Source organism: Ambystoma mexicanum, chromosome 1p (genome assembly GCF_040938575.1).
Source record: "Ambystoma mexicanum isolate Mex_15411 chromosome 1p, UKY_AmexF1_1, whole genome shotgun sequence".
Taxonomy (NCBI): Eukaryota; Metazoa; Chordata; class Amphibia; order Caudata; family Ambystomatidae; genus Ambystoma; species Ambystoma mexicanum.
Genome location: NC_090921.1, coordinates 232,825,559 through 232,850,745, shown reverse-complemented (window position 1 = coordinate 232,850,745; position 25,187 = coordinate 232,825,559). Strand labels below are relative to the sequence as shown.

Below are 25,187 nucleotides of genomic sequence, written 5' to 3'. Positions count from 1 at the left end.
CCACAGCGCCTGGTGCGAGACGGCCAGACACAGGCTGCAGAGCTCCACCCAGAGAAGCTGCAGCCCGGCCTGGCACTGGCCCCGTCACCTAGCGGCCGAAAGTCACCCTCAGCTGCCCAGGAGATGCTCCCCCAAGTGCGTCCCCCTCAGATAAGGCTTGGCCGTTCGGGGCCGTTCGGGGCCTTTCAGGGGTGAGGCAGGGCAAGGACAGTGTCCCCCATCTCCTCCTTGTGCTGCTGGCTGGCTGGCTGGCTGGCTCCTTTGCCTTGCTTTGCAGCTCCTGTGAAAAGCAAGCAAAAAGGGCAGACTTTTTTTTCCTCCCGTGACACAACAGCACCTTTTCCGAAACACTGGAAAAAAAAAACACATTTAAACAAAAAAATATTGCAAAGTGCTCTTCTTTCAAGAATTGCTCAGTCTTTCTTTTTCACAGCATTGTTTTCCCCAAGTGGGGAAGTGCACCAGTCCTGGAGGTACTGCAATACCAAGTTGATGCGTGGAGTGGACAGAGCAAGCTCCCATTCCATCTCCCGGTTCCAAAAATCAATTTAATATATGGTCCCCAGATAGAGGACGTATCAGATATTAAACTGATAAGAACAGATGCTACACTTGATCTTAGCCAAAAGGCCGAGAAGCGATGCCCACAAAAGCTTTGCCTGAAAGACTGCTGCTCGGCAGCTCCCCTGCTGACTCGGAGCAACGCTCTGCGGCAGAGCCCCAGATTCCTCGGCCAAGAATAGCATTTGCATGACCAGCATGCCCGGCGGTATGGTAAGCATATTTTGCATGGCTCCGCCCCAAGATTTCCATGGGTCCCACAGCGCCTGGTGCGAGACGGCCAGACACAGGCTGCAGAGCTCCACCCAGCCAAGCTGCAGCCCGGCCTGGCACTGGCCCCGTCACCTAGCGGCCGAAAGTCACCCTCAGCTGCCCAGGAGATGCTCCCCCAAGTGCGTCCCCCTCAGATAAGGCTTGGCCGTTCGGGGCCGTTCGGGGACTTTCAGGGGTGAGGCAGGGGAAGGACAGTGTCCCCCATCTCCTCCTTGTGCTGCTGGCTGGCTGGCTGGCTCCTTTGCCTTGCTTTGCAGCTCCTGTGAAAAGCAAGCAAAAAGGGCAGACTTTTTTTTCCTCCCGTGACACAACAGCACCTTTTCCGAAACACTGGAAAAAAAAAACACATTTAAACAAAAAAATATTGCAAAGTGCTCTTCTTTCAAGAATTGCTCAGTCTTTCTTTTTCACAGCATTGTTTTCCCCAAGTGGGGAAGTGCACCAGTCCTGGAGGTACTGCAATACCAAGTTGATGCGTGGAGTGGACAGAGCAAGCTCCCATTCCATCTCCCGGTTCCAAAAATCAATTTAATATATGGTCCCCAGATAGAGGACGTATCAGATATTAAACTGATAAGAACAGATACTACACTTGATCTTAGCCAAAAGGCCGAGAAGCGATGCCCACAAAAGCTTTGCCTGAAAGACTGCTGCTCGGCAGCTCCCCTGCTGACTCGGAGCAACGCTCTGCGGCAGAGCCCCAGATTCCTCGGCCAAGAATAGCATTTGCATGACCAGCATGCCCGGCGGTATGGTAAGCATATTTTGCATGGCTCCGCCCCAAGATTTCCATGGGTCCCACAGCGCCTGGTGCGAGACGGCCAGACACAGGCTGCAGAGCTCCACCCAGCCAAGCTGCAGCCCGGCCTGGCACTGGCCCCGTCACCTAGCGGCCGAAAGTCACCCTCAGCTGCCCAGGAGATGCTCCCCCAAGTGCGTCCCCCTCAGATAAGGCTTGGCCGTTCGGGGCCGTTCGGGGCCTTTCAGGGGTGAGGCAGGGCAAGGACAGTGTCCCCCATCTCCTCCTTGTGCTGCTGGCTGGCTGGCTGGCTGGCTCCTTTGCCTTGCTTTGCAGCTCCTGTGAAAAGCAAGCAAAAAGGGCAGACTTTTTTTTCCTCCCGTGACACAACAGCACCTTTTCCGAAACACTGGAAAAAAAAAACACATTTAAACAAAAAAATATTGCAAAGTGCTCTTCTTTCAAGAATTGCTCAGTCTTTCTTTTTCACAGCATTGTTTTCCCCAAGTGGGGAAGTGCACCAGTCCTGGAGGTACTGCAATACCAAGTTGATGCGTGGAGTGGACAGAGCAAGCTCCCATTCCATCTCCCGGTTCCAAAAATCAATTTAATATATGGTCCCCAGATAGAGGACGTATCAGATATTAAACTGATAAGAACAGATACTACACTTGATCTTAGCCAAAAGGCCGAGAAGCGATGCCCACAAAAGCTTTGCCTGAAAGACTGCTGCTCGGCAGCTCCCCTGCTGACTCGGAGCAACGCTCTGCGGCAGAGCCCCAGATTCCTCGGCCAAGAATAGCATTTGCATGACCAGCATGCCCGGCGGTATGGTAAGCATATTTTGCATGGCTCCGCCCCAAGATTTCCATGGGTCCCACAGCGCCTGGTGCGAGACGGCCAGACACAGGCTGCAGAGCTCCACCCAGAGAAGCTGCAGCCCGGCCTGGCACTGGCCCCGTCACCTAGCGGCCGAAAGTCACCCTCAGCTGCCCAGGAGATGCTCCCCCAAGTGCGTCCCCCTCAGATAAGGCTTGGCCGTTCGGGGCCGTTCGGGGCCTTTCAGGGGTGAGGCAGGGCAAGGACAGTGTCCCCCATCTCCTCCTTGTGCTGCTGGCTGGCTGGCTGGCTCCTTTGCCTTGCTTTGCAGCTCCTGTGAAAAGCAAGCAAAAAGGGCAGACTTTTTTTTCCTCCCGTGACACAACAGCACCTTTTCCGAAACACTGGAAAAAAAAAACACATTTAAACAAAAAAATATTGCAAAGTGCTCTTCTTTCAAGAATTGCTCAGTCTTTCTTTTTCACAGCATTGTTTTCCCCAAGTGGGGAAGTGCACCAGTCCTGGAGGTACTGCAATACCAAGTTGATGCGTGGAGTGGACAGAGCAAGCTCCCATTCCATCTCCCGGTTCCAAAAATCAATTTAATATATGGTCCCCAGATAGAGGACGTATCAGATATTAAACTGATAAGAACAGATACTACACTTGATCTTAGCCAAAAGGCCGAGAAGCGATGCCCACAAAAGCTTTGCCTGAAAGACTGCTGCTCGGCAGCTCCCCTGCTGACTCGGAGCAACGCTCTGCGGCAGAGCCCCAGATTCCTCGGCCAAGAATAGCATTTGCATGACCAGCATGCCCGGCGGTATGGTAAGCATATTTTGCATGGCTCCGCCCCAAGATTTCCATGGGTCCCACAGCGCCTGGTGCGAGACGGCCAGACACAGGCTGCAGAGCTCCACCCAGAGAAGCTGCAGCCCGGCCTGGCACTGGCCCCGTCACCTAGCGGCCGAAAGTCACCCTCAGCTGCCCAGGAGATGCTCCCCCAAGTGCGTCCCCCTCAGATAAGGCTTGGCCGTTCGGGGCCGTTCGGGGCCTTTCAGGGGTGAGGCAGGGCAAGGACAGTGTCCCCCATCTCCTCCTTGTGCTGCTGGCTGGCTGGCTGGCTGGCTCCTTTGCCTTGCTTTGCAGCTCCTGTGAAAAGCAAGCAAAAAGGGCAGACTTTTTTTTCCTCCCGTGACACAACAGCACCTTTTCCGAAACACTGGAAAAAAAAAACACATTTAAACAAAAAAATATTGCAAAGTGCTCTTCTTTCAAGAATTGCTCAGTCTTTCTTTTTCACAGCATTGTTTTCCCCAAGTGGGGAAGTGCACCAGTCCTGGAGGTACTGCAATACCAAGTTGATGCGTGGAGTGGACAGAGCAAGCTCCCATTCCATCTCCCGGTTCCAAAAATCAATTTAATATATGGTCCCCAGATAGAGGACGTATCAGATATTAAACTGATAAGAACAGATACTACACTTGATCTTAGCCAAAAGGCCGAGAAGCGATGCCCACAAAAGCTTTGCCTGAAAGACTGCTGCTCGGCAGCTCCCCTGCTGACTCGGAGCAACGCTCTGCGGCAGAGCCCCAGATTCCTCGGCCAAGAATAGCATTTGCATGACCAGCATGCCCGGCGGTATGGTAAGCATATTTTGCATGGCTCCGCCCCAAGATTTCCATGGGTCCCACAGCGCCTGGTGCGAGACGGCCAGACACAGGCTGCAGAGCTCCACCCAGAGAAGCTGCAGCCCGGCCTGGCACTGGCCCCGTCACCTAGCGGCCGAAAGTCACCCTCAGCTGCCCAGGAGATGCTCCCCCAAGTGCGTCCCCCTCAGATAAGGCTTGGCCGTTCGGGGCCGTTCGGGGCCTTTCAGGGGTGAGGCAGGGCAAGGACAGTGTCCCCCATCTCCTCCTTGTGCTGCTGGCTGGCTGGCTGGCTCCTTTGCCTTGCTTTGCAGCTCCTGTGAAAAGCAAGCAAAAAGGGCAGACTTTTTTTTCCTCCCGTGACACAACAGCACCTTTTCCGAAACACTGGAAAAAAAAAACACATTTAAACAAAAAAATATTGCAAAGTGCTCTTCTTTCAAGAATTGCTCAGTCTTTCTTTTTCACAGCATTGTTTTCCCCAAGTGGGGAAGTGCACCAGTCCTGGAGGTACTGCAATACCAAGTTGATGCGTGGAGTGGACAGAGCAAGCTCCCATTCCATCTCCCGGTTCCAAAAATCAATTTAATATATGGTCCCCAGATAGAGGACGTATCAGATATTAAACTGATAAGAACAGATACTACACTTGATCTTAGCCAAAAGGCCGAGAAGCGATGCCCACAAAAGCTTTGCCTGAAAGACTGCTGCTCGGCAGCTCCCCTGCTGACTCGGAGCAACGCTCTGCGGCAGAGCCCCAGATTCCTCGGCCAAGAATAGCATTTGCATGACCAGCATGCCCGGCGGTATGGTAAGCATATTTTGCATGGCTCCGCCCCAAGATTTCCATGGGTCCCACAGCGCCTGGTGCGAGACGGCCAGACACAGGCTGCAGAGCTCCACCCAGAGAAGCTGCAGCCCGGCCTGGCACTGGCCCCGTCACCTAGCGGCCGAAAGTCACCCTCAGCTGCCCAGGAGATGCTCCCCCAAGTGCGTCCCCCTCAGATAAGGCTTGGCCGTTCGGGGCCGTTCGGGGCCCTTCAGGGGTGAGGCAGGGCAAGGACAGTGTCCCCCATCTCCTCCTTGTGCTGCTGGCTGGCTGGCTGGCTCCTTTGCCTTGCTTTGCAGCTCCTGTGAAAAGCAAGCAAAAAGGGCAGACTTGTTTTTCCTCCCGTGACACAACAGCACCTTTTCCGAAACACTGGAAAAAAAAAACACATTTAAACAAAAAAATATTGCAAAGTGCTCTTCTTTCAAGAATTGCTCAGTCTTTCTTTTTCACAGCATTGTTTTCCCCAAGTGGGGAAGTGCACCAGTCCTGGAGGTACTGCAATACCAAGTTGATGCGTGGAGTGGACAGAGCAAGCTCCCATTCCATCTCCCGGTTCCAAAAATCAATTTAATATATGGTCCCCAGATAGAGGACGTATCAGATATTAAACTGATAAGAACAGATACTACACTTGATCTTAGCCAAAAGGCCGAGAAGCGATGTCCACAAAAGCTTTGCCTGAAAGACTGCTGCTCGGCAGCTCCCCTGCTGACTCGGAGCAACGCTCTGCGGCAGAGCCCCAGATTCCTCGGCCAAGAATAGCATTTGCATGACCAGCATGCCCGGCGGTATGGTAAGCATATTTTGCATGGCTCCGCCCCAAGATTTCCATGGGTCCCACAGCGCCTGGTGTGAGACGGCCAGACACAGGCTGCAGAGCTCCACCCAGAGAAGCTGCAGCCCGGCCTGGCACTGGCCCCGTCACCTAGCGGCCGAAAGTCACCCTCAGCTGCCCAGGAGATGCTCCCCCAAGTGCGTCCCCCTCAGATAAGGCTTGGCCGTTCGGGGCCGTTCGGGGCCTTTCAGGGGTGAGGCAGGGCAAGGACAGTGTCCCCCATCTCCTCCTTGTGCTGCTGGCTGGCTGGCTGGCTGGCTCCTTTGCCTTGCTTTGCAGCTCCTGTGAAAAGCAAGCAAAAAGGGCAGACTTTTTTTTCCTCCCGTGACACAACAGCACCTTTTCCGAAACACTGGAAAAAAAAAACACATTTAAACAAAAAAATATTGCAAAGTGCTCTTCTTTCAAGAATTGCTCAGTCTTTCTTTTTCACAGCATTGTTTTCCCCAAGTGGGGAAGTGCACCAGTCCTGGAGGTACTGCAATACCAAGTTGATGCGTGGAGTGGACAGAGCAAGCTCCCATTCCATCTCCCGGTTCCAAAAATCAATTTAATATATGGTCCCCAGATAGAGGACGTATCAGATATTAAACTGATAAGAACAGATACTACACTTGATCTTAGCCAAAAGGCCGAGAAGCGATGCCCACAAAAGCTTTGCCTGAAAGACTGCTGCTCGGCAGCTCCCCTGCTGACTCGGAGCAACGCTCTGCGGCAGAGCCCCAGATTCCTCGGCCAAGAATAGCATTTGCATGACCAGCATGCCCGGCGGTATGGTAAGCATATTTTGCATGGCTCCGCCCCAAGATTTCCATGGGTCCCACAGCGCCTGGTGCGAGACGGCCAGACACAGGCTGCAGAGCTCCACCCAGAGAAGCTGCAGCCCGGCCTGGCACTGGCCCCGTCACCTAGCGGCCGAAAGTCACCCTCAGCTGCCCAGGAGATGCTCCCCCAAGTGCGTCCCCCTCAGATAAGGCTTGGCCGTTCGGGGCCGTTCGGGGCCTTTCAGGGGTGAGGCAGGGCAAGGACAGTGTCCCCCATCTCCTCCTTGTGCTGCTGGCTGGCTGGCTGGCTCCTTTGCCTTGCTTTGCAGCTCCTGTGAAAAGCAAGCAAAAAGGGCAGACTTTTTTTTCCTCCCGTGACACAACAGCACCTTTTCCGAAACACTGGAAAAAAAAAACACATTTAAACAAAAAAATATTGCAAAGTGCTCTTCTTTCAAGAATTGCTCAGTCTTTCTTTTTCACAGCATTGTTTTCCCCAAGTGGGGAAGTGCACCAGTCCTGGAGGTACTGCAATACCAAGTTGATGCGTGGAGTGGACAGAGCAAGCTCCCATTCCATCTCCCGGTTCCAAAAATCAATTTAATATATGGTCCCCAGATAGAGGACGTATCAGATATTAAACTGATAAGAACAGATACTACACTTGATCTTAGCCAAAAGGCCGAGAAGCGATGCTCACAAAAGCTTTGCCTGAAAGACTGCTGCTCGGCAGCTCCCCTGCTGACTCGGAGCAACGCTCTGCGGCAGAGCCCCAGATTCCTCGGCCAAGAATAGCATTTGCATGACCAGCATGCCCGGCGGTATGGTAAGCATATTTTGCATGGCTCCGCCCCAAGATTTCCATGGGTCCCACAGCGCCTGGTGCGAGACGGCCAGACACAGGCTGCAGAGCTCCACCCAGCCAAGCTGCAGCCCGGCCTGGCACTGGCCCCGTCACCTAGCGGCCGAAAGTCACCCTCAGCTGCCCAGGAGATGCTCCCCCAAGTGCGTCCCCCTCAGATAAGGCTTGGCCGTTCGGGGCCGTTCGGGGCCTTTCAGGGGTGAGGCAGGGCAAGGACAGTGTCCCCCATCTCCTCCTTGTGCTGCTGGCTGGCTGGCTGGCTGGCTCCTTTGCCTTGCTTTGCAGCTCCTGTGAAAAGCAAGCAAAAAGGGCAGACTTTTTTTTCCTCCCGTGACACAACAGCACCTTTTCCGAAACACTGGAAAAAAAAAACACATTTAAACAAAAAAATATTGCAAAGTGCTCTTCTTTCAAGAATTGCTCAGTCTTTCTTTTTCACAGCATTGTTTTCCCCAAGTGGGGAAGTGCACCAGTCCTGGAGGTACTGCAATACCAAGTTGATGCGTGGAGTGGACAGAGCAAGCTCCCATTCCATCTCCCGGTTCCAAAAATCAATTTAATATATGGTCCCCAGATAGAGGACGTATCAGATATTAAACTGATAAGAACAGATACTACACTTGATCTTAGCCAAAAGGCCGAGAAGCGATGCCCACAAAAGCTTTGCCTGAAAGACTGCTGCTCGGCAGCTCCCCTGCTGACTCGGAGCAACGCTCTGCGGCAGAGCCCCAGATTCCTCGGCCAAGAATAGCATTTGCATGACCAGCATGCCCGGCGGTATGGTAAGCATATTTTGCATGGCTCCGCCCCAAGATTTCCATGGGTCCCACAGCGCCTGGTGCGAGACGGCCAGACACAGGCTGCAGAGCTCCACCCAGAGAAGCTGCAGCCCGGCCTGGCACTGGCCCCGTCACCTAGCGGCCGAAAGTCACCCTCAGCTGCCCAGGAGATGCTCCCCCAAGTGCGTCCCCCTCAGATAAGGCTTGGCCGTTCGGGGCCGTTCGGGGCCTTTCAGGGGTGAGGCAGGGCAAGGACAGTGTCCCCCATCTCCTCCTTGTGCTGCTGGCTGGCTGGCTGGCTGGCTCCTTTGCCTTGCTTTGCAGCTCCTGTGAAAAGCAAGCAAAAAGGGCAGACTTTTTTTTCCTCCCGTGACACAACAGCACCTTTTCCGAAACACTGGAAAAAAAAAACACATTTAAACAAAAAAATATTGCAAAGTGCTCTTCTTTCAAGAATTGCTCAGTCTTTCTTTTTCACAGCATTGTTTTCCCCAAGTGGGGAAGTGCACCAGTCCTGGAGGTACTGCAATACCAAGTTGATGCGTGGAGTGGACAGAGCAAGCTCCCATTCCATCTCCCGGTTCCAAAAATCAATTTAATATATGGTCCCCAGATAGAGGACGTATCAGATATTAAACTGATAAGAACAGATACTACACTTGATCTTAGCCAAAAGGCCGAGAAGCGATGCCCACAAAAGCTTTGCCTGAAAGACTGCTGCTCGGCAGCTCCCCTGCTGACTCGGAGCAACGCTCTGCGGCAGAGCCCCAGATTCCTCGGCCAAGAATAGCATTTGCATGACCAGCATGCCCGGCGGTATGGTAAGCATATTTTGCATGGCTCCGCCCCAAGATTTCCATGGGTCCCACAGCGCCTGGTGCGAGACGGCCAGACACAGGCTGCAGAGCTCCACCCAGAGAAGCTGCAGCCCGGCCTGGCACTGGCCCCGTCACCTAGCGGCCGAAAGTCACCCTCAGCTGCCCAGGAGATGCTCCCCCAAGTGCGTCCCCCTCAGATAAGGCTTGGCCGTTCGGGGCCGTTCGGGGCCTTTCAGGGGTGAGGCAGGGCAAGGACAGTGTCCCCCATCTCCTCCTTGTGCTGCTGGCTGGCTGGCTGGCTCCTTTGCCTTGCTTTGCAGCTCCTGTGAAAAGCAAGCAAAAAGGGCAGACTTTTTTTTCCTCCCGTGACACAACAGCACCTTTTCCGAAACACTGGAAAAAAAAAACACATTTAAACAAAAAAATATTGCAAAGTGCTCTTCTTTCAAGAATTGCTCAGTCTTTCTTTTTCACAGCATTGTTTTCCCCAAGTGGGGAAGTGCACCAGTCCTGGAGGTACTGCAATACCAAGTTGATGCGTGGAGTGGACAGAGCAAGCTCCCATTCCATCTCCCGGTTCCAAAAATCAATTTAATATATGGTCCCCAGATAGAGGACGTATCAGATATTAAACTGATAAGAACAGATACTACACTTGATCTTAGCCAAAAGGCCGAGAAGCGATGCCCACAAAAGCTTTGCCTGAAAGACTGCTGCTCGGCAGCTCCCCTGCTGACTCGGAGCAACGCTCTGCGGCAGAGCCCCAGATTCCTCGGCCAAGAATAGCATTTGCATGACCAGCATGCCCGGCGGTATGGTAAGCATATTTTGCATGGCTCCGCCCCAAGATTTCCATGGGTCCCACAGCGCCTGGTGCGAGACGGCCAGACACAGGCTGCAGAGCTCCACCCAGAGAAGCTGCAGCCCGGCCTGGCACTGGCCCCGTCACCTAGCGGCCGAAAGTCACCCTCAGCTGCCCAGGAGATGCTCCCCCAAGTGCGTCCCCCTCAGATAAGGCTTGGCCGTTCGGGGCCGTTCGGGGCCCTTCAGGGGTGAGGCAGGGCAAGGACAGTGTCCCCCATCTCCTCCTTGTGCTGCTGGCTGGCTGGCTGGCTCCTTTGCCTTGCTTTGCAGCTCCTGTGAAAAGCAAGCAAAAAGGGCAGACTTGTTTTTCCTCCCGTGACACAACAGCACCTTTTCCGAAACACTGGAAAAAAAAAACACATTTAAACAAAAAAATATTGCAAAGTGCTCTTCTTTCAAGAATTGCTCAGTCTTTCTTTTTCACAGCATTGTTTTCCCCAAGTGGGGAAGTGCACCAGTCCTGGAGGTACTGCAATACCAAGTTGATGCGTGGAGTGGACAGAGCAAGCTCCCATTCCATCTCCCGGTTCCAAAAATCAATTTAATATATGGTCCCCAGATAGAGGACGTATCAGATATTAAACTGATAAGAACAGATACTACACTTGATCTTAGCCAAAAGGCCGAGAAGCGATGTCCACAAAAGCTTTGCCTGAAAGACTGCTGCTCGGCAGCTCCCCTGCTGACTCGGAGCAACGCTCTGCGGCAGAGCCCCAGATTCCTCGGCCAAGAATAGCATTTGCATGACCAGCATGCCCGGCGGTATGGTAAGCATATTTTGCATGGCTCCGCCCCAAGATTTCCATGGGTCCCACAGCGCCTGGTGCGAGACGGCCAGACACAGGCTGCAGAGCTCCACCCAGAGAAGCTGCAGCCCGGCCTGGCACTGGCCCCGTCACCTAGCGGCCGAAAGTCACCCTCAGCTGCCCAGGAGATGCTCCCCCAAGTGCGTCCCCCTCAGATAAGGCTTGGCCGTTCGGGGCCGTTCGGGGCCTTTCAGGGGTGAGGCAGGGCAAGGACAGTGTCCCCCATCTCCTCCTTGTGCTGCTGGCTGGCTGGCTGGCTGGCTCCTTTGCCTTGCTTTGCAGCTCCTGTGAAAAGCAAGCAAAAAGGGCAGACTTTTTTTTCCTCCCGTGACACAACAGCACCTTTTCCGAAACACTGGAAAAAAAAAACACATTTAAACAAAAAAATATTGCAAAGTGCTCTTCTTTCAAGAATTGCTCAGTCTTTCTTTTTCACAGCATTGTTTTCCCCAAGTGGGGAAGTGCACCAGTCCTGGAGGTACTGCAATACCAAGTTGATGCGTGGAGTGGACAGAGCAAGCTCCCATTCCATCTCCCGGTTCCAAAAATCAATTTAATATATGGTCCCCAGATAGAGGACGTATCAGATATTAAACTGATAAGAACAGATACTACACTTGATCTTAGCCAAAAGGCCGAGAAGCGATGCCCACAAAAGCTTTGCCTGAAAGACTGCTGCTCGGCAGCTCCCCTGCTGACTCGGAGCAACGCTCTGCGGCAGAGCCCCAGATTCCTCGGCCAAGAATAGCATTTGCATGACCAGCATGCCCGGCGGTATGGTAAGCATATTTTGCATGGCTCCGCCCCAAGATTTCCATGGGTCCCACAGCGCCTGGTGCGAGACGGCCAGACACAGGCTGCAGAGCTCCACCCAGAGAAGCTGCAGCCCGGCCTGGCACTGGCCCCGTCACCTAGCGGCCGAAAGTCACCCTCAGCTGCCCAGGAGATGCTCCCCCAAGTGCGTCCCCCTCAGATAAGGCTTGGCCGTTCGGGGCCGTTCGGGGCCTTTCAGGGGTGAGGCAGGGCAAGGACAGTGTCCCCCATCTCCTCCTTGTGCTGCTGGCTGGCTGGCTGGCTCCTTTGCCTTGCTTTGCAGCTCCTGTGAAAAGCAAGCAAAAAGGGCAGACTTTTTTTTCCTCCCGTGACACAACAGCACCTTTTCCGAAACACTGGAAAAAAAAAACACATTTAAACAAAAAAATATTGCAAAGTGCTCTTCTTTCAAGAATTGCTCAGTCTTTCTTTTTCACAGCATTGTTTTCCCCAAGTGGGGAAGTGCACCAGTCCTGGAGGTACTGCAATACCAAGTTGATGCGTGGAGTGGACAGAGCAAGCTCCCATTCCATCTCCCGGTTCCAAAAATCAATTTAATATATGGTCCCCAGATAGAGGACGTATCAGATATTAAACTGATAAGAACAGATACTACACTTGATCTTAGCCAAAAGGCCGAGAAGCGATGCTCACAAAAGCTTTGCCTGAAAGACTGCTGCTCGGCAGCTCCCCTGCTGACTCGGAGCAACGCTCTGCGGCAGAGCCCCAGATTCCTCGGCCAAGAATAGCATTTGCATGACCAGCATGCCCGGCGGTATGGTAAGCATATTTTGCATGGCTCCGCCCCAAGATTTCCATGGGTCCCACAGCGCCTGGTGCGAGACGGCCAGACACAGGCTGCAGAGCTCCACCCAGCCAAGCTGCAGCCCGGCCTGGCACTGGCCCCGTCACCTAGCGGCCGAAAGTCACCCTCAGCTGCCCAGGAGATGCTCCCCCAAGTGCGTCCCCCTCAGATAAGGCTTGGCCGTTCGGGGCCGTTCGGGGCCTTTCAGGGGTGAGGCAGGGCAAGGACAGTGTCCCCCATCTCCTCCTTGTGCTGCTGGCTGGCTGGCTGGCTCCTTTGCCTTGCTTTGCAGCTCCTGTGAAAAGCAAGCAAAAAGGGCAGACTTTTTTTTCCTCCCGTGACACAACAGCACCTTTTCCGAAACACTGGAAAAAAAAAACACATTTAAACAAAAAAATATTGCAAAGTGCTCTTCTTTCAAGAATTGCTCAGTCTTTCTTTTTCACAGCATTGTTTTCCCCAAGTGGGGAAGTGCACCAGTCCTGGAGGTACTGCAATACCAAGTTGATGCGTGGAGTGGACAGAGCAAGCTCCCATTCCATCTCCCGGTTCCAAAAATCAATTTAATATATGGTCCCCAGATAGAGGACGTATCAGATATTAAACTGATAAGAACAGATACTACACTTGATCTTAGCCAAAAGGCCGAGAAGCGATGCCCACAAAAGCTTTGCCTGAAAGACTGCTGCTCGGCAGCTCCCCTGCTGACTCGGAGCAACGCTCTGCGGCAGAGCCCCAGATTCCTCGGCCAAGAATAGCATTTGCATGACCAGCATGCCCGGCGGTATGGTAAGCATATTTTGCATGGCTCCGCCCCAAGATTTCCATGGGTCCCACAGCGCCTGGTGCGAGACGGCCAGACACAGGCTGCAGAGCTCCACCCAGAGAAGCTGCAGCCCGGCCTGGCACTGGCCCCGTCACCTAGCGGCCGAAAGTCACCCTCAGCTGCCCAGGAGATGCTCCCCCAAGTGCGTCCCCCTCAGATAAGGCTTGGCCGTTCGGGGCCGTTCGGGGCCTTTCAGGGGTGAGGCAGGGCAAGGACAGTGTCCCCCATCTCCTCCTTGTGCTGCTGGCTGGCTGGCTGGCTGGCTCCTTTGCCTTGCTTTGCAGCTCCTGTGAAAAGCAAGCAAAAAGGGCAGACTTTTTTTTCCTCCCGTGACACAACAGCACCTTTTCCGAAACACTGGAAAAAAAAAACACATTTAAACAAAAAAATATTGCAAAGTGCTCTTCTTTCAAGAATTGCTCAGTCTTTCTTTTTCACAGCATTGTTTTCCCCAAGTGGGGAAGTGCACCAGTCCTGGAGGTACTGCAATACCAAGTTGATGCGTGGAGTGGACAGAGCAAGCTCCCATTCCATCTCCCGGTTCCAAAAATCAATTTAATATATGGTCCCCAGATAGAGGACGTATCAGATATTAAACTGATAAGAACAGATGCTACACTTGATCTTAGCCAAAAGGCCGAGAAGCGATGCCCACAAAAGCTTTGCCTGAAAGACTGCTGCTCGGCAGCTCCCCTGCTGACTCGGAGCAACGCTCTGCGGCAGAGCCCCAGATTCCTCGGCCAAGAATAGCATTTGCATGACCAGCATGCCCGGCGGTATGGTAAGCATATTTTGCATGGCTCCGCCCCAAGATTTCCATGGGTCCCACAGCGCCTGGTGCGAGACGGCCAGACACAGGCTGCAGAGCTCCACCCAGCCAAGCTGCAGCCCGGCCTGGCACTGGCCCCGTCACCTAGCGGCCGAAAGTCACCCTCAGCTGCCCAGGAGATGCTCCCCCAAGTGCGTCCCCCTCAGATAAGGCTTGGCCGTTCGGGGCCGTTCGGGGACTTTCAGGGGTGAGGCAGGGGAAGGACAGTGTCCCCCATCTCCTCCTTGTGCTGCTGGCTGGCTGGCTGGCTCCTTTGCCTTGCTTTGCAGCTCCTGTGAAAAGCAAGCAAAAAGGGCAGACTTTTTTTTCCTCCCGTGACACAACAGCACCTTTTCCGAAACACTGGAAAAAAAAAACACATTTAAACAAAAAAATATTGCAAAGTGCTCTTCTTTCAAGAATTGCTCAGTCTTTCTTTTTCACAGCATTGTTTTCCCCAAGTGGGGAAGTGCACCAGTCCTGGAGGTACTGCAATACCAAGTTGATGCGTGGAGTGGACAGAGCAAGCTCCCATTCCATCTCCCGGTTCCAAAAATCAATTTAATATATGGTCCCCAGATAGAGGACGTATCAGATATTAAACTGATAAGAACAGATACTACACTTGATCTTAGCCAAAAGGCCGAGAAGCGATGCCCACAAAAGCTTTGCCTGAAAGACTGCTGCTCGGCAGCTCCCCTGCTGACTCGGAGCAACGCTCTGCGGCAGAGCCCCAGATTCCTCGGCCAAGAATAGCATTTGCATGACCAGCATGCCCGGCGGTATGGTAAGCATATTTTGCATGGCTCCGCCCCAAGATTTCCATGGGTCCCACAGCGCCTGGTGCGAGACGGCCAGACACAGGCTGCAGAGCTCCACCCAGCCAAGCTGCAGCCCGGCCTGGCACTGGCCCCGTCACCTAGCGGCCGAAAGTCACCCTCAGCTGCCCAGGAGATGCTCCCCCAAGTGCGTCCCCCTCAGATAAGGCTTGGCCGTTCGGGGCCGTTCGGGGCCTTTCAGGGGTGAGGCAGGGCAAGGACAGTGTCCCCCATCTCCTCCTTGTGCTGCTGGCTGGCTGGCTGGCTGGCTCCTTTGCCTTGCTTTGCAGCTCCTGTGAAAAGCAAGCAAAAAGGGCAGACTTTTTTTTCCTCCCGTGACACAACAGCACCTTTTCCGAAACACTGGAAAAAAAAAACACATTTAAACAAAAAAATATTGCAAAGTGCTCTTCTTTCAAGAATTGCTCAGTCTTTCTTTTTCACAGCATTGTTTTCCCCAAGTGGGGAAGTGCACCAGTCCTGGAGGTACTGCAATACCAAGTTGATGCGTGGAGTGGACAGAGCAAGCTCCCATTCCATCTCCCGGTTCCAAAAATCAATTTAATATATGGTCCCCAGATAGAGGACGTATCAGATATTAAACTGATAAGAACAGATACTACACTTGATCTTAGCCAAAAGGCCGAGAAGCGATGCCCACAAAAGCTTTGCCTGAAAGACTGCTGCTCGGCAGCTCCCCTGCTGACTCGGAGCAACGCTCTGCGGCAGAGCCCCAGATTCCTCGGCCAAGAATAGCATTTGCATGACCAGCATGCCCGGCGGTATGGTAAGCATATTTTGCATGGCTCCGCCCCAAGATTTCCATGGGTCCCACAGCGCCTGGTGCGAGACGGCCAGACACAGGCTGCAGAGCTCCACCCAGAGAAGCTGCAGCCCGGCCTGGCACTGGCCCCGTCACCTAGCGGCCGAAAGTCACCCTCAGCTGCCCAGGAGATGCTCCCCCAAGTGCGTCCCCCTCAGATAAGGCTTGGCCGTTCGGGGCCGTTCGGGGCCTTTCAGGGGTGAGGCAGGGCAAGGACAGTGTCCCCCATCTCCTCCTTGTGCTGCTGGCTGGCTGGCTGGCTCCTTTGCCTTGCTTTGCAGCTCCTGTGAAAAGCAAGCAAAAAGGGCAGACTTTTTTTTCCTCCCGTGACACAACAGCACCTTTTCCGAAACACTGGAAAAAAAAAACACATTTAAACAAAAAAATATTGCAAAGTGCTCTTCTTTCAAGAATTGCTCAGTCTTTCTTTTTCACAGCATTGTTTTCCCCAAGTGGGGAAGTGCACCAGTCCTGGAGGTACTGCAATACCAAGTTGATGCGTGGAGTGGACAGAGCAAGCTCCCATTCCATCTCCCGGTTCCAAAAATCAATTTAATATATGGTCCCCAGATAGAGGACGTATCAGATATTAAACTGATAAGAACAGATACTACACTTGATCTTAGCCAAAAGGCCGAGAAGCGATGCCCACAAAAGCTTTGCCTGAAAGACTGCTGCTCGGCAGCTCCCCTGCTGACTCGGAGCAACGCTCTGCGGCAGAGCCCCAGATTCCTCGGCCAAGAATAGCATTTGCATGACCAGCATGCCCGGCGGTATGGTAAGCATATTTTGCATGGCTCCGCCCCAAGATTTCCATGGGTCCCACAGCGCCTGGTGCGAGACGGCCAGACACAGGCTGCAGAGCTCCACCCAGAGAAGCTGCAGCCCGGCCTGGCACTGGCCCCGTCACCTAGCGGCCGAAAGTCACCCTCAGCTGCCCAGGAGATGCTCCCCCAAGTGCGTCCCCCTCAGATAAGGCTTGGCCGTTCGGGGCCGTTCGGGGCCTTTCAGGGGTGAGGCAGGGCAAGGACAGTGTCCCCCATCTCCTCCTTGTGCTGCTGGCTGGCTGGCTGGCTGGCTCCTTTGCCTTGCTTTGCAGCTCCTGTGAAAAGCAAGCAAAAAGGGCAGACTTTTTTTTCCTCCCGTGACACAACAGCACCTTTTCCGAAACACTGGAAAAAAAAAACACATTTAAACAAAAAAATATTGCAAAGTGCTCTTCTTTCAAGAATTGCTCAGTCTTTCTTTTTCACAGCATTGTTTTCCCCAAGTGGGGAAGTGCACCAGTCCTGGAGGTACTGCAATACCAAGTTGATGCGTGGAGTGGACAGAGCAAGCTCCCATTCCATCTCCCGGTTCCAAAAATCAATTTAATATATGGTCCCCAGATAGAGGACGTATCAGATATTAAACTGATAAGAACAGATACTACACTTGATCTTAGCCAAAAGGCCGAGAAGCGATGCCCACAAAAGCTTTGCCTGAAAGACTGCTGCTCGGCAGCTCCCCTGCTGACTCGGAGCAACGCTCTGCGGCAGAGCCCCAGATTCCTCGGCCAAGAATAGCATTTGCATGACCAGCATGCCCGGCGGTATGGTAAGCATATTTTGCATGGCTCCGCCCCAAGATTTCCATGGGTCCCACAGCGCCTGGTGCGAGACGGCCAGACACAGGCTGCAGAGCTCCACCCAGAGAAGCTGCAGCCCGGCCTGGCACTGGCCCCGTCACCTAGCGGCCGAAAGTCACCCTCAGCTGCCCAGGAGATGCTCCCCCAAGTGCGTCCCCCTCAGATAAGGCTTGGCCGTTCGGGGCCGTTCGGGGCCTTTCAGGGGTGAGGCAGGGCAAGGACAGTGTCCCCCATCTCCTCCTTGTGCTGCTGGCTGGCTGGCTGGCTCCTTTGCCTTGCTTTGCAGCTCCTGTGAAAAGCAAGCAAAAAGGGCAGACTTTTTTTTCCTCCCGTGACACAACAGCACCTTTTCCGAAACACTGGAAAAAAAAAACACATTTAAACAAAAAAATATTGCAAAGTGCTCTTCTTTCAAGAATTGCTCAGTCTTTCTTTTTCACAGCATTGTTTTCCCCAAGTGGGGAAGTGCACCAGTCCTGGAGGTACTGCAATACCAAGTTGATGCGTGGAGTGGACAGAGCAAGCTCCCATTCCATCTCCCGGTTCCAAAAATCAATTTAATATATGGTCCCCAGATAGAGGACGTATCAGATATTAAACTGATAAGAACAGATACTACACTTGATCTTAGCCAAAAGGCCGAGAAGCGATGCCCACAAAAGCTTTGCCTGAAAGACTGCTGCTCGGCAGCTCCCCTGCTGACTCGGAGCAACGCTCTGCGGCAGAGCCCCAGATTCCTCGGCCAAGAATAGCATTTGCATGACCAGCATGCCCGGCGGTATGGTAAGCATATTTTGCATGGCTCCGCCCCAAGATTTCCATGGGTCCCACAGCGCCTGGTGCGAGACGGCCAGACACAGGCTGCAGAGCTCCACCCAGAGAAGCTGCAGCCCGGCCTGGCACTGGCCCCGTCACCTAGCGGCCGAAAGTCACCCTCAGCTGCCCAGGAGATGCTCCCCCAAGTGCGTCCCCCTCAGATAAGGCTTGGCCGTTCGGGGCCGTTCGGGGCCTTTCAGGGGTGAGGCAGGGCAAGGACAGTGTCCCCCATCTCCTCCTTGTGCTGCTGGCTGGCTGGCTGGCTCCTTTGCCTTGCTTTGCAGCTCCTGTGAAAAGCAAGCAAAAAGGGCAGACTTTTTTTTCCTCCCGTGACACAACAGCACCTTTTCCGAAACACTGGAAAAAAAAAACACATTTAAACAAAAAAATATTGCAAAGTGCTCTTCTTTCAAGAATTGCTCAGTCTTTCTTTTTCACAGCATTGTTTTCCCCAAGTGGGGAAGTGCACCAGTCCTGGAGGTACTGCAATACCAAGTTGATGCGTGGAGTGGACAGAGCAAGCTCCCATTCCATCTCCCGGTTCCAAAAATCAATTTAATATATGGTCCCCAGATAGAGGACGTATCAGATATTAAACTGATAAGAACAGATACTACACTTGATCTTAGCCAAAAGGCCGAGAAGCGATGCTCACAAAAGCTTTGCCTGAAAGACTGCTGCTCGGCAGCTCCCCTGCTGACTCGGAGCAACGCTCTGCGGCAGAGCCCCAGATTCCTCGGCCAAGAATAGCATTTGCATGACCAGCATGCCCGGCGGTATGGTAAGCATATTTTGCATGGCTCCGCCCCAAGATTTCCATGGGTCCCACAGCGCCTGGTGCGAGACGGCCAGACACAGGCTGCAGAGCTCCACCCAGCCAAGCTGCAGCCCGGCCTGGCACTGGCCCCGTCACCTAGCGGCCGAAAGTCACCCTCAGCTGCCCAGGAGATGCTCCCCCAAGTGCGTCCCCCTCAGATAAGGCTTGGCCGTTCGGGGCCGTTCGGGGCCTTTCAGGGGTGAGGCAGGGCAAGGACAGTGTCCCCCATCTCCTCCTTGTGCTGCTGGCTGGCTGGCTGGCTCCTTTGCCTTGCTTTGCAGCTCCTGTGAAAAGCAAGCAAAAAGGGCAGACTTTTTTTTCCTCCCGTGACACAACAGCACCTTTTCCGAAACACTGGAAAAAAAAAACACATTTAAACAAAAAAATATTGCAAAGTGCTCTTCTTTCAAGAATTGCTCAGTCTTTCTTTTTCACAGCATTGTTTTCCCCAAGTGGGGAAGTGCACCAGTCCTGGAGGTACTGCAATACCAAGTTGATGCGTGGAGTGGACAGAGCAAGCTCCCATTCCATCTCCCGGTTCCAAAAATCAATTTAATATATGGTCCCCAGATAGAGGACGTATCAGATATTAAACTGATAAGAACAGATACTACACTTGATCTTAGCCAAAAGGCCGAGAAGCGATGCCCACAAAAGCTTTGCCTGAAAGACTGCTGCTCGGCAGCTCCCCTGCTGACTCGGAGCAACGCTCTGCGGCAGAGCCCCAGATTCCTCGGCCAAGAATAGCATTTGCATGACCAGCATGCCCGGCGGTATGGTAAGCATATTTTGCATGGCTCCGCCCCAAGATTTCCATGGGTCCCACAGCGCCTGGTGCGAGACGGCCAGACACAGGCTGCAGAGCTCCACCCAGAGAAGCTGCAGCCCGGCCTGGCACTGGCCCCGTCACCTAGCGGCCGAAAGTCACCCTCAGCTGCCCAGGAGATGCTCCCCCAAGTGCGTCCCCCTCAGATAAGGCTTGGCCGTTCGGGGCCGTTCGGGGCCTTTCAGGGGTGAGGCAGGGCAAGGACAGTGTCCCCCATCTCCTCCTTGTGCTGCTGGCTGGCTGGCTGGCTGGCTCCTTTGCCTTGCTTTGCAGCTCCTGTGAAAAGCAAGCAAAAAGGGCAGACTTTTTTTTCCTCCCGTGACACAACAGCACCTTTTCCGAAACACTGGAAAAAAAAAACACATTTAAACAAAAAAATATTGCAAAGTGCTCTTCTTTCAAGAATTGCTCAGTCTTTCTTTTTCACAGCATTGTTTTCCCCAAGTGGGGAAGTGCACCAGTCCTGGAGGTACTGCAATACCAAGTTGATGCGTGGAGTGGACAGAGCAAGCTCCCATTCCATCTCCCGGTTCCAAAAATCAATTTAATATATGGTCCCCAGATAGAGGACGTATCAGATATTAAACTGATAAGAACAGATACTACACTTGATCTTAGCCAAAAGGCCGAGAAGCGATGCCCACAAAAGCTTTGCCTGAAAGACTGCTGCTCGGCAGCTCCCCTGCTGACTCGGAGCAACGCTCTGCGGCAGAGCCCCAGATTCCTCGGCCAAGAATAGCATTTGCATGACCAGCATGCCCGGCGGTATGGTAAGCATATTTTGCATGGCTCCGCCCCAAGATTTCCATGGGTCCCACAGCGCCTGGTGCGAGACGGCCAGACACAGGCTGCAGAGCTCCACCCAGAGAAGCTGCAGCCCGGCCTGGCACTGGCCCCGTCACCTAGCGGCCGAAAGTCACCCTCAGCTGCCCAGGAGATGCTCCCCCAAGTGCGTCCCCCTCAGATAAGGCTTGGCCGTTCGGGGCCGTTCGGGGCCTTTCAGGGGTGAGGCAGGGCAAGGACAGTGTCCCCCATCTCCTCCTTGTGCTGCTGGCTGGCTGGCTGGCTGGCTCCTTTGCCTTGCTTTGCAGCTCCTGTGAAAAGCAAGCAAAAAGGGCAGACTTTTTTTTCCTCCCGTGACACAACAGCACCTTTTCCGAAACACTGGAAAAAAAAAACACATTTAAACAAAAAAATATTGCAAAGTGCTCTTCTTTCAAGAATTGCTCAGTCTTTCTTTTTCACAGCATTGTTTTCCCCAAGTGGGGAAGTGCACCAGTCCTGGAGGTACTGCAATACCAAGTTGATGCGTGGAGTGGACAGAGCAAGCTCCCATTCCATCTCCCGGTTCCAAAAATCAATTTAATATATGGTCCCCAGATAGAGGACGTATCAGATATTAAACTGATAAGAACAGATACTACACTTGATCTTAGCCAAAAGGCCGAGAAGCGATGTCCACAAAAGCTTTGCCTGAAAGACTGCTGCTCGGCAGCTCCCCTGCTGACTCGGAGCAACGCTCTGCGGCAGAGCCCCAGATTCCTCGGCCAAGAATAGCATTTGCATGACCAGCATGCCCGGCGGTATGGTAAGCATATTTTGCATGGCTCCGCCCCAAGATTTCCATGGGTCCCACAGCGCCTGGTGCGAGACGGCCAGACACAGGCTGCAGAGCTCCACCCAGAGAAGCTGCAGCCCGGCCTGGCACTGGCCCCGTCACCTAGCGGCCGAAAGTCACCCTCAGCTGCCCAGGAGATGCTCCCCCAAGTGCGTCCCCCTCAGATAAGGCTTGGCCGTTCGGGGCCGTTCGGGGCCTTTCAGGGGTGAGGCAGGGCAAGGACAGTGTCCCCCATCTCCTCCTTGTGCTGCTGGCTGGCTGGCTGGCTCCTTTGCCTTGCTTTGCAGCTCCTGTGAAAAGCAAGCAAAAAGGGCAGACTTTTTTTTCCTCCCGTGACACAACAGCACCTTTTCCGAAACACTGGAAAAAAAAAACACATTTAAACAAAAAAATATTGCAAAGTGCTCTTCTTTCAAGAATTGCTCAGTCTTTCTTTTTCACAGCATTGTTTTCCCCAAGTGGGGAAGTGCACCAGTCCTGGAGGTACTGCAATACCAAGTTGATGCGTGGAGTGGACAGAGCAAGCTCCCATTCCATCTCCCGGTTCCAAAAATCAATTTAATATATGGTCCCCAGATAGAGGACGTATCAGATATTAAACTGATAAGAACAGATACTACACTTGATCTTAGCCAAAAGGCCGAGAAGCGATGCCCACAAAAGCTTTGCCTGAAAGACTGCTGCTCGGCAGCTCCCCTGCTGACTCGGAGCAACGCTCTGCGGCAGAGCCCCAGATTCCTCGGCCAAGAATAGCATTTGCATGACCAGCATGCCCGGCGGTATGGTAAGCATATTTTGCATGGCTCCGCCCCAAGATTTCCATGGGTCCCACAGCGCCTGGTGCGAGACGGCCAGACACAGGCTGCAGAGCTCCACCCAGAGAAGCTGCAGCCCGGCCTGGCACTGGCCCCGTCACCTAGCGGCCGAAAGTCACCCTCAGCTGCCCAGGAGATGCTCCCCCAAGTGCGTCCCCCTCAGATAAGGCTTGGCCGTTCGGGGCCGTTCGGGGCCCTTCAGGGGTGAGGCAGGGCAAGGACAGTGTCCCCCATCTCCTCCTTGTGCTGCTGGCTGGCTGGCTGGCTCCTTTGCCTTGCTTTGCAGCTCCTGTGAAAAGCAAGCAAAAAGGGCAGACTTGTTTTTCCTCCCGTGACACAACAGCACCTTTTCCGAAACACTGGAAAAAAAAAACACATTTAAACAAAAAAATATTGCAAAGTGCTCTTCTTTCAAGAATTGCTCAGTCTTTCTTTTTCACAGCATTGTTTTCCCCAAGTGGGGAAGTGCACCAGTCCTGGAGGTACTGCAATACCAAGTTGATGCGTGGAGTGGACAGAGCAAGCTCCCATTCCATCTCCCGGTTCCAAAAATCAATTTAATATATGGTCCCCAGATAGAGGACGTATCAGATATTAAACTGATAAGAACAGATACTACACTTGATCTTAGCCAAAAGGCCGAGAAGCGATGTCCACAAAAGCTTTGCCTGAAAGACTGCTGCTCGGCAGCTCCCCTGCTGACTCGGAGCAACGCTCTGCGGCAGAGCCCCAGATTCCTCGGCCAAGAATAGCATTTGCATGACCAGCATGCCCGGCGGTATGGTAAGCATATTTTGCATGGCTCCGCCCCAAGATTTCCATGGGTCCCACAGCGCCTGGTGCGAGACGGCCAGACACAGGCTGCAGAGCTCCACCCAGAGAAGCTGCAGCCCGGCCTGGCACTGGCCCCGTCACCTAGCGGCCGAAAGTCACCCTCAGCTGCCCAGGAGATGCTCCCCCAAGTGCGTCCCCCTCAGATAAGGCTTGGCCGTTCGGGGCCGTTCGGGGCCTTTCAGGGGTGAGGCAGGGCAAGGACAGTGTCCCCCATCTCCTCCTTGTGCTGCTGGCTGGCTGGCTGGCTGGCTCCTTTGCCTTGCTTTGCAGCTCCTGTGAAAAGCAAGCAAAAAGGGCAGACTTTTTTTTCCTCCCGTGACACAACAGCACCTTTTCCGAAACACTGGAAAAAAAAAACACATTTAAACAAAAAAATATTGCAAAGTGCTCTTCTTTCAAGAATTGCTCAGTCTTTCTTTTTCACAGCATTGTTTTCCCCAAGTGGGGAAGTGCACCAGTCCTGGAGGTACTGCAATACCAAGTTGATGCGTGGAGTGGACAGAGCAAGCTCCCATTCCATCTCCCGGTTCCAAAAATCAATTTAATATATGGTCCCCAGATAGAGGACGTATCAGATATTAAACTGATAAGAACAGATACTACACTTGATCTTAGCCAAAAGGCCGAGAAGCGATGCCCACAAAAGCTTTGCCTGAAAGACTGCTGCTCGGCAGCTCCCCTGCTGACTCGGAGCAACGCTCTGCGGCAGAGCCCCAGATTCCTCGGCCAAGAATAGCATTTGCATGACCAGCATGCCCGGCGGTATGGTAAGCATATTTTGCATGGCTCCGCCCCAAGATTTCCATGGGTCCCACAGCGCCTGGTGCGAGACGGCCAGACACAGGCTGCAGAGCTCCACCCAGAGAAGCTGCAGCCCGGCCTGGCACTGGCCCCGTCACCTAGCGGCCGAAAGTCACCCTCAGCTGCCCAGGAGATGCTCCCCCAAGTGCGTCCCCCTCAGATAAGGCTTGGCCGTTCGGGGCCGTTCGGGGCCTTTCAGGGGTGAGGCAGGGCAAGGACAGTGTCCCCCATCTCCTCCTTGTGCTGCTGGCTGGCTGGCTGGCTCCTTTGCCTTGCTTTGCAGCTCCTGTGAAAAGCAAGCAAAAAGGGCAGACTTTTTTTTCCTCCCGTGACACAACAGCACCTTTTCCGAAACACTGGAAAAAAAAAACACATTTAAACAAAAAAATATTGCAAAGTGCTCTTCTTTCAAGAATTGCTCAGTCTTTCTTTTTCACAGCATTGTTTTCCCCAAGTGGGGAAGTGCACCAGTCCTGGAGGTACTGCAATACCAAGTTGATGCGTGGAGTGGACAGAGCAAGCTCCCATTCCATCTCCCGGTTCCAAAAATCAATTTAATATATGGTCCCCAGATAGAGGACGTATCAGATATTAAACTGATAAGAACAGATACTACACTTGATCTTAGCCAAAAGGCCGAGAAGCGATGCTCACAAAAGCTTTGCCTGAAAGACTGCTGCTCGGCAGCTCCCCTGCTGACTCGGAGCAACGCTCTGCGGCAGAGCCCCAGATTCCTCGGCCAAGAATAGCATTTGCATGACCAGCATGCCCGGCGGTATGGTAAGCATATTTTGCATGGCTCCGCCCCAAGATTTCCATGGGTCCCACAGCGCCTGGTGCGAGACGGCCAGACACAGGCTGCAGAGCTCCACCCAGCCAAGCTGCAGCCCGGCCTGGCACTGGCCCCGTCACCTAGCGGCCGAAAGTCACCCTCAGCTGCCCAGGAGATGCTCCCCCAAGTGCGTCCCCCTCAGATAAGGCTTGGCCGTTCGGGGCCGTTCGGGGCCTTTCAGGGGTGAGGCAGGGCAAGGACAGTGTCCCCCATCTCCTCCTTGTGCTGCTGGCTGGCTGGCTGGCTCCTTTGCCTTGCTTTGCAGCTCCTGTGAAAAGCAAGCAAAAAGGGCAGACTTTTTTTTCCTCCCGTGACACAACAGCACCTTTTCCGAAACACTGGAAAAAAAAAACACATTTAAACAAAAAAATATTGCAAAGTGCTCTTCTTTCAAGAATTGCTCAGTCTTTCTTTTTCACAGCATTGTTTTCCCCAAGTGGGGAAGTGCACCAGTCCTGGAGGTACTGCAATACCAAGTTGATGCGTGGAGTGGACAGAGCAAGCTCCCATTCCATCTCCCGGTTCCAAAAATCAATTTAATATATGGTCCCCAGATAGAGGACGTATCAGATATTAAACTGATAAGAACAGATACTACACTTGATCTTAGCCAAAAGGCCGAGAAGCGATGCCCACAAAAGCTTTGCCTGAAAGACTGCTGCTCGGCAGCTCCCCTGCTGACTCGGAGCAACGCTCTGCGGCAGAGC

At 53.3% G+C, this 25,187-nt stretch overlaps 31 non-coding genes across 31 annotated transcripts; all 31 read right to left on the bottom strand.

The window, feature by feature from the left end:
- Positions 1 to 451: 451 nt before the first annotated feature.
- LOC138459495 (U2 spliceosomal RNA) lies at positions 452 to 642 on the bottom strand. Its single transcript, XR_011262608.1, has one exon. It is a non-coding gene; the product is annotated as a U2 spliceosomal RNA (small nuclear RNA).
- Positions 643 to 1,265: 623 nt separating this feature from the next.
- On the bottom strand, positions 1,266 to 1,456 carry LOC138466178 (U2 spliceosomal RNA). Its single transcript, XR_011267941.1, has one exon. It is a non-coding gene; the product is annotated as a U2 spliceosomal RNA (small nuclear RNA).
- Positions 1,457 to 2,083: 627 nt separating this feature from the next.
- LOC138466167 (U2 spliceosomal RNA) lies at positions 2,084 to 2,274 on the bottom strand. The gene has a single exon (XR_011267940.1). It is a non-coding gene; the product is annotated as a U2 spliceosomal RNA (small nuclear RNA).
- Positions 2,275 to 2,897: 623 nt separating this feature from the next.
- Positions 2,898 to 3,088, bottom strand: LOC138466156 (U2 spliceosomal RNA). Its single transcript, XR_011267939.1, has one exon. It is a non-coding gene; the product is annotated as a U2 spliceosomal RNA (small nuclear RNA).
- Positions 3,089 to 3,715: 627 nt separating this feature from the next.
- On the bottom strand, positions 3,716 to 3,906 carry LOC138466145 (U2 spliceosomal RNA). The gene has a single exon (XR_011267938.1). It is a non-coding gene; the product is annotated as a U2 spliceosomal RNA (small nuclear RNA).
- Positions 3,907 to 4,529: 623 nt separating this feature from the next.
- LOC138466134 (U2 spliceosomal RNA) lies at positions 4,530 to 4,720 on the bottom strand. The gene has a single exon (XR_011267937.1). It is a non-coding gene; the product is annotated as a U2 spliceosomal RNA (small nuclear RNA).
- A 623-nt stretch (positions 4,721 to 5,343) lies between these two features.
- On the bottom strand, positions 5,344 to 5,534 carry LOC138466123 (U2 spliceosomal RNA). Its single transcript, XR_011267936.1, has one exon. It is a non-coding gene; the product is annotated as a U2 spliceosomal RNA (small nuclear RNA).
- Positions 5,535 to 6,161: 627 nt separating this feature from the next.
- Positions 6,162 to 6,352, bottom strand: LOC138466112 (U2 spliceosomal RNA). The gene has a single exon (XR_011267935.1). It is a non-coding gene; the product is annotated as a U2 spliceosomal RNA (small nuclear RNA).
- A 623-nt stretch (positions 6,353 to 6,975) lies between these two features.
- LOC138466101 (U2 spliceosomal RNA) lies at positions 6,976 to 7,166 on the bottom strand. The gene has a single exon (XR_011267934.1). It is a non-coding gene; the product is annotated as a U2 spliceosomal RNA (small nuclear RNA).
- Positions 7,167 to 7,793: 627 nt separating this feature from the next.
- On the bottom strand, positions 7,794 to 7,984 carry LOC138466090 (U2 spliceosomal RNA). Its single transcript, XR_011267933.1, has one exon. It is a non-coding gene; the product is annotated as a U2 spliceosomal RNA (small nuclear RNA).
- Positions 7,985 to 8,611: 627 nt separating this feature from the next.
- On the bottom strand, positions 8,612 to 8,802 carry LOC138466067 (U2 spliceosomal RNA). The gene has a single exon (XR_011267931.1). It is a non-coding gene; the product is annotated as a U2 spliceosomal RNA (small nuclear RNA).
- A 623-nt stretch (positions 8,803 to 9,425) lies between these two features.
- LOC138466056 (U2 spliceosomal RNA) lies at positions 9,426 to 9,616 on the bottom strand. The gene has a single exon (XR_011267930.1). It is a non-coding gene; the product is annotated as a U2 spliceosomal RNA (small nuclear RNA).
- Positions 9,617 to 10,239: 623 nt separating this feature from the next.
- On the bottom strand, positions 10,240 to 10,430 carry LOC138466045 (U2 spliceosomal RNA). Its single transcript, XR_011267929.1, has one exon. It is a non-coding gene; the product is annotated as a U2 spliceosomal RNA (small nuclear RNA).
- A 627-nt stretch (positions 10,431 to 11,057) lies between these two features.
- On the bottom strand, positions 11,058 to 11,248 carry LOC138466034 (U2 spliceosomal RNA). Its single transcript, XR_011267928.1, has one exon. It is a non-coding gene; the product is annotated as a U2 spliceosomal RNA (small nuclear RNA).
- A 623-nt stretch (positions 11,249 to 11,871) lies between these two features.
- On the bottom strand, positions 11,872 to 12,062 carry LOC138466023 (U2 spliceosomal RNA). The gene has a single exon (XR_011267927.1). It is a non-coding gene; the product is annotated as a U2 spliceosomal RNA (small nuclear RNA).
- A 623-nt stretch (positions 12,063 to 12,685) lies between these two features.
- LOC138466012 (U2 spliceosomal RNA) lies at positions 12,686 to 12,876 on the bottom strand. Its single transcript, XR_011267926.1, has one exon. It is a non-coding gene; the product is annotated as a U2 spliceosomal RNA (small nuclear RNA).
- Positions 12,877 to 13,503: 627 nt separating this feature from the next.
- On the bottom strand, positions 13,504 to 13,694 carry LOC138459484 (U2 spliceosomal RNA). The gene has a single exon (XR_011262606.1). It is a non-coding gene; the product is annotated as a U2 spliceosomal RNA (small nuclear RNA).
- A 623-nt stretch (positions 13,695 to 14,317) lies between these two features.
- On the bottom strand, positions 14,318 to 14,508 carry LOC138466001 (U2 spliceosomal RNA). The gene has a single exon (XR_011267925.1). It is a non-coding gene; the product is annotated as a U2 spliceosomal RNA (small nuclear RNA).
- A 627-nt stretch (positions 14,509 to 15,135) lies between these two features.
- On the bottom strand, positions 15,136 to 15,326 carry LOC138465990 (U2 spliceosomal RNA). The gene has a single exon (XR_011267924.1). It is a non-coding gene; the product is annotated as a U2 spliceosomal RNA (small nuclear RNA).
- A 623-nt stretch (positions 15,327 to 15,949) lies between these two features.
- LOC138465979 (U2 spliceosomal RNA) lies at positions 15,950 to 16,140 on the bottom strand. The gene has a single exon (XR_011267923.1). It is a non-coding gene; the product is annotated as a U2 spliceosomal RNA (small nuclear RNA).
- Positions 16,141 to 16,767: 627 nt separating this feature from the next.
- LOC138465968 (U2 spliceosomal RNA) lies at positions 16,768 to 16,958 on the bottom strand. The gene has a single exon (XR_011267922.1). It is a non-coding gene; the product is annotated as a U2 spliceosomal RNA (small nuclear RNA).
- A 623-nt stretch (positions 16,959 to 17,581) lies between these two features.
- Positions 17,582 to 17,772, bottom strand: LOC138465946 (U2 spliceosomal RNA). The gene has a single exon (XR_011267920.1). It is a non-coding gene; the product is annotated as a U2 spliceosomal RNA (small nuclear RNA).
- A 623-nt stretch (positions 17,773 to 18,395) lies between these two features.
- On the bottom strand, positions 18,396 to 18,586 carry LOC138465935 (U2 spliceosomal RNA). Its single transcript, XR_011267919.1, has one exon. It is a non-coding gene; the product is annotated as a U2 spliceosomal RNA (small nuclear RNA).
- Positions 18,587 to 19,209: 623 nt separating this feature from the next.
- LOC138465924 (U2 spliceosomal RNA) lies at positions 19,210 to 19,400 on the bottom strand. The gene has a single exon (XR_011267918.1). It is a non-coding gene; the product is annotated as a U2 spliceosomal RNA (small nuclear RNA).
- Positions 19,401 to 20,027: 627 nt separating this feature from the next.
- On the bottom strand, positions 20,028 to 20,218 carry LOC138465912 (U2 spliceosomal RNA). Its single transcript, XR_011267916.1, has one exon. It is a non-coding gene; the product is annotated as a U2 spliceosomal RNA (small nuclear RNA).
- A 627-nt stretch (positions 20,219 to 20,845) lies between these two features.
- Positions 20,846 to 21,036, bottom strand: LOC138465901 (U2 spliceosomal RNA). The gene has a single exon (XR_011267915.1). It is a non-coding gene; the product is annotated as a U2 spliceosomal RNA (small nuclear RNA).
- A 623-nt stretch (positions 21,037 to 21,659) lies between these two features.
- On the bottom strand, positions 21,660 to 21,850 carry LOC138465890 (U2 spliceosomal RNA). The gene has a single exon (XR_011267914.1). It is a non-coding gene; the product is annotated as a U2 spliceosomal RNA (small nuclear RNA).
- A 623-nt stretch (positions 21,851 to 22,473) lies between these two features.
- On the bottom strand, positions 22,474 to 22,664 carry LOC138465879 (U2 spliceosomal RNA). Its single transcript, XR_011267913.1, has one exon. It is a non-coding gene; the product is annotated as a U2 spliceosomal RNA (small nuclear RNA).
- Positions 22,665 to 23,291: 627 nt separating this feature from the next.
- Positions 23,292 to 23,482, bottom strand: LOC138465868 (U2 spliceosomal RNA). Its single transcript, XR_011267912.1, has one exon. It is a non-coding gene; the product is annotated as a U2 spliceosomal RNA (small nuclear RNA).
- Positions 23,483 to 24,105: 623 nt separating this feature from the next.
- On the bottom strand, positions 24,106 to 24,296 carry LOC138465857 (U2 spliceosomal RNA). Its single transcript, XR_011267911.1, has one exon. It is a non-coding gene; the product is annotated as a U2 spliceosomal RNA (small nuclear RNA).
- Positions 24,297 to 24,919: 623 nt separating this feature from the next.
- Positions 24,920 to 25,110, bottom strand: LOC138465846 (U2 spliceosomal RNA). Its single transcript, XR_011267910.1, has one exon. It is a non-coding gene; the product is annotated as a U2 spliceosomal RNA (small nuclear RNA).
- Positions 25,111 to 25,187: the final 77 nt, after the last annotated feature.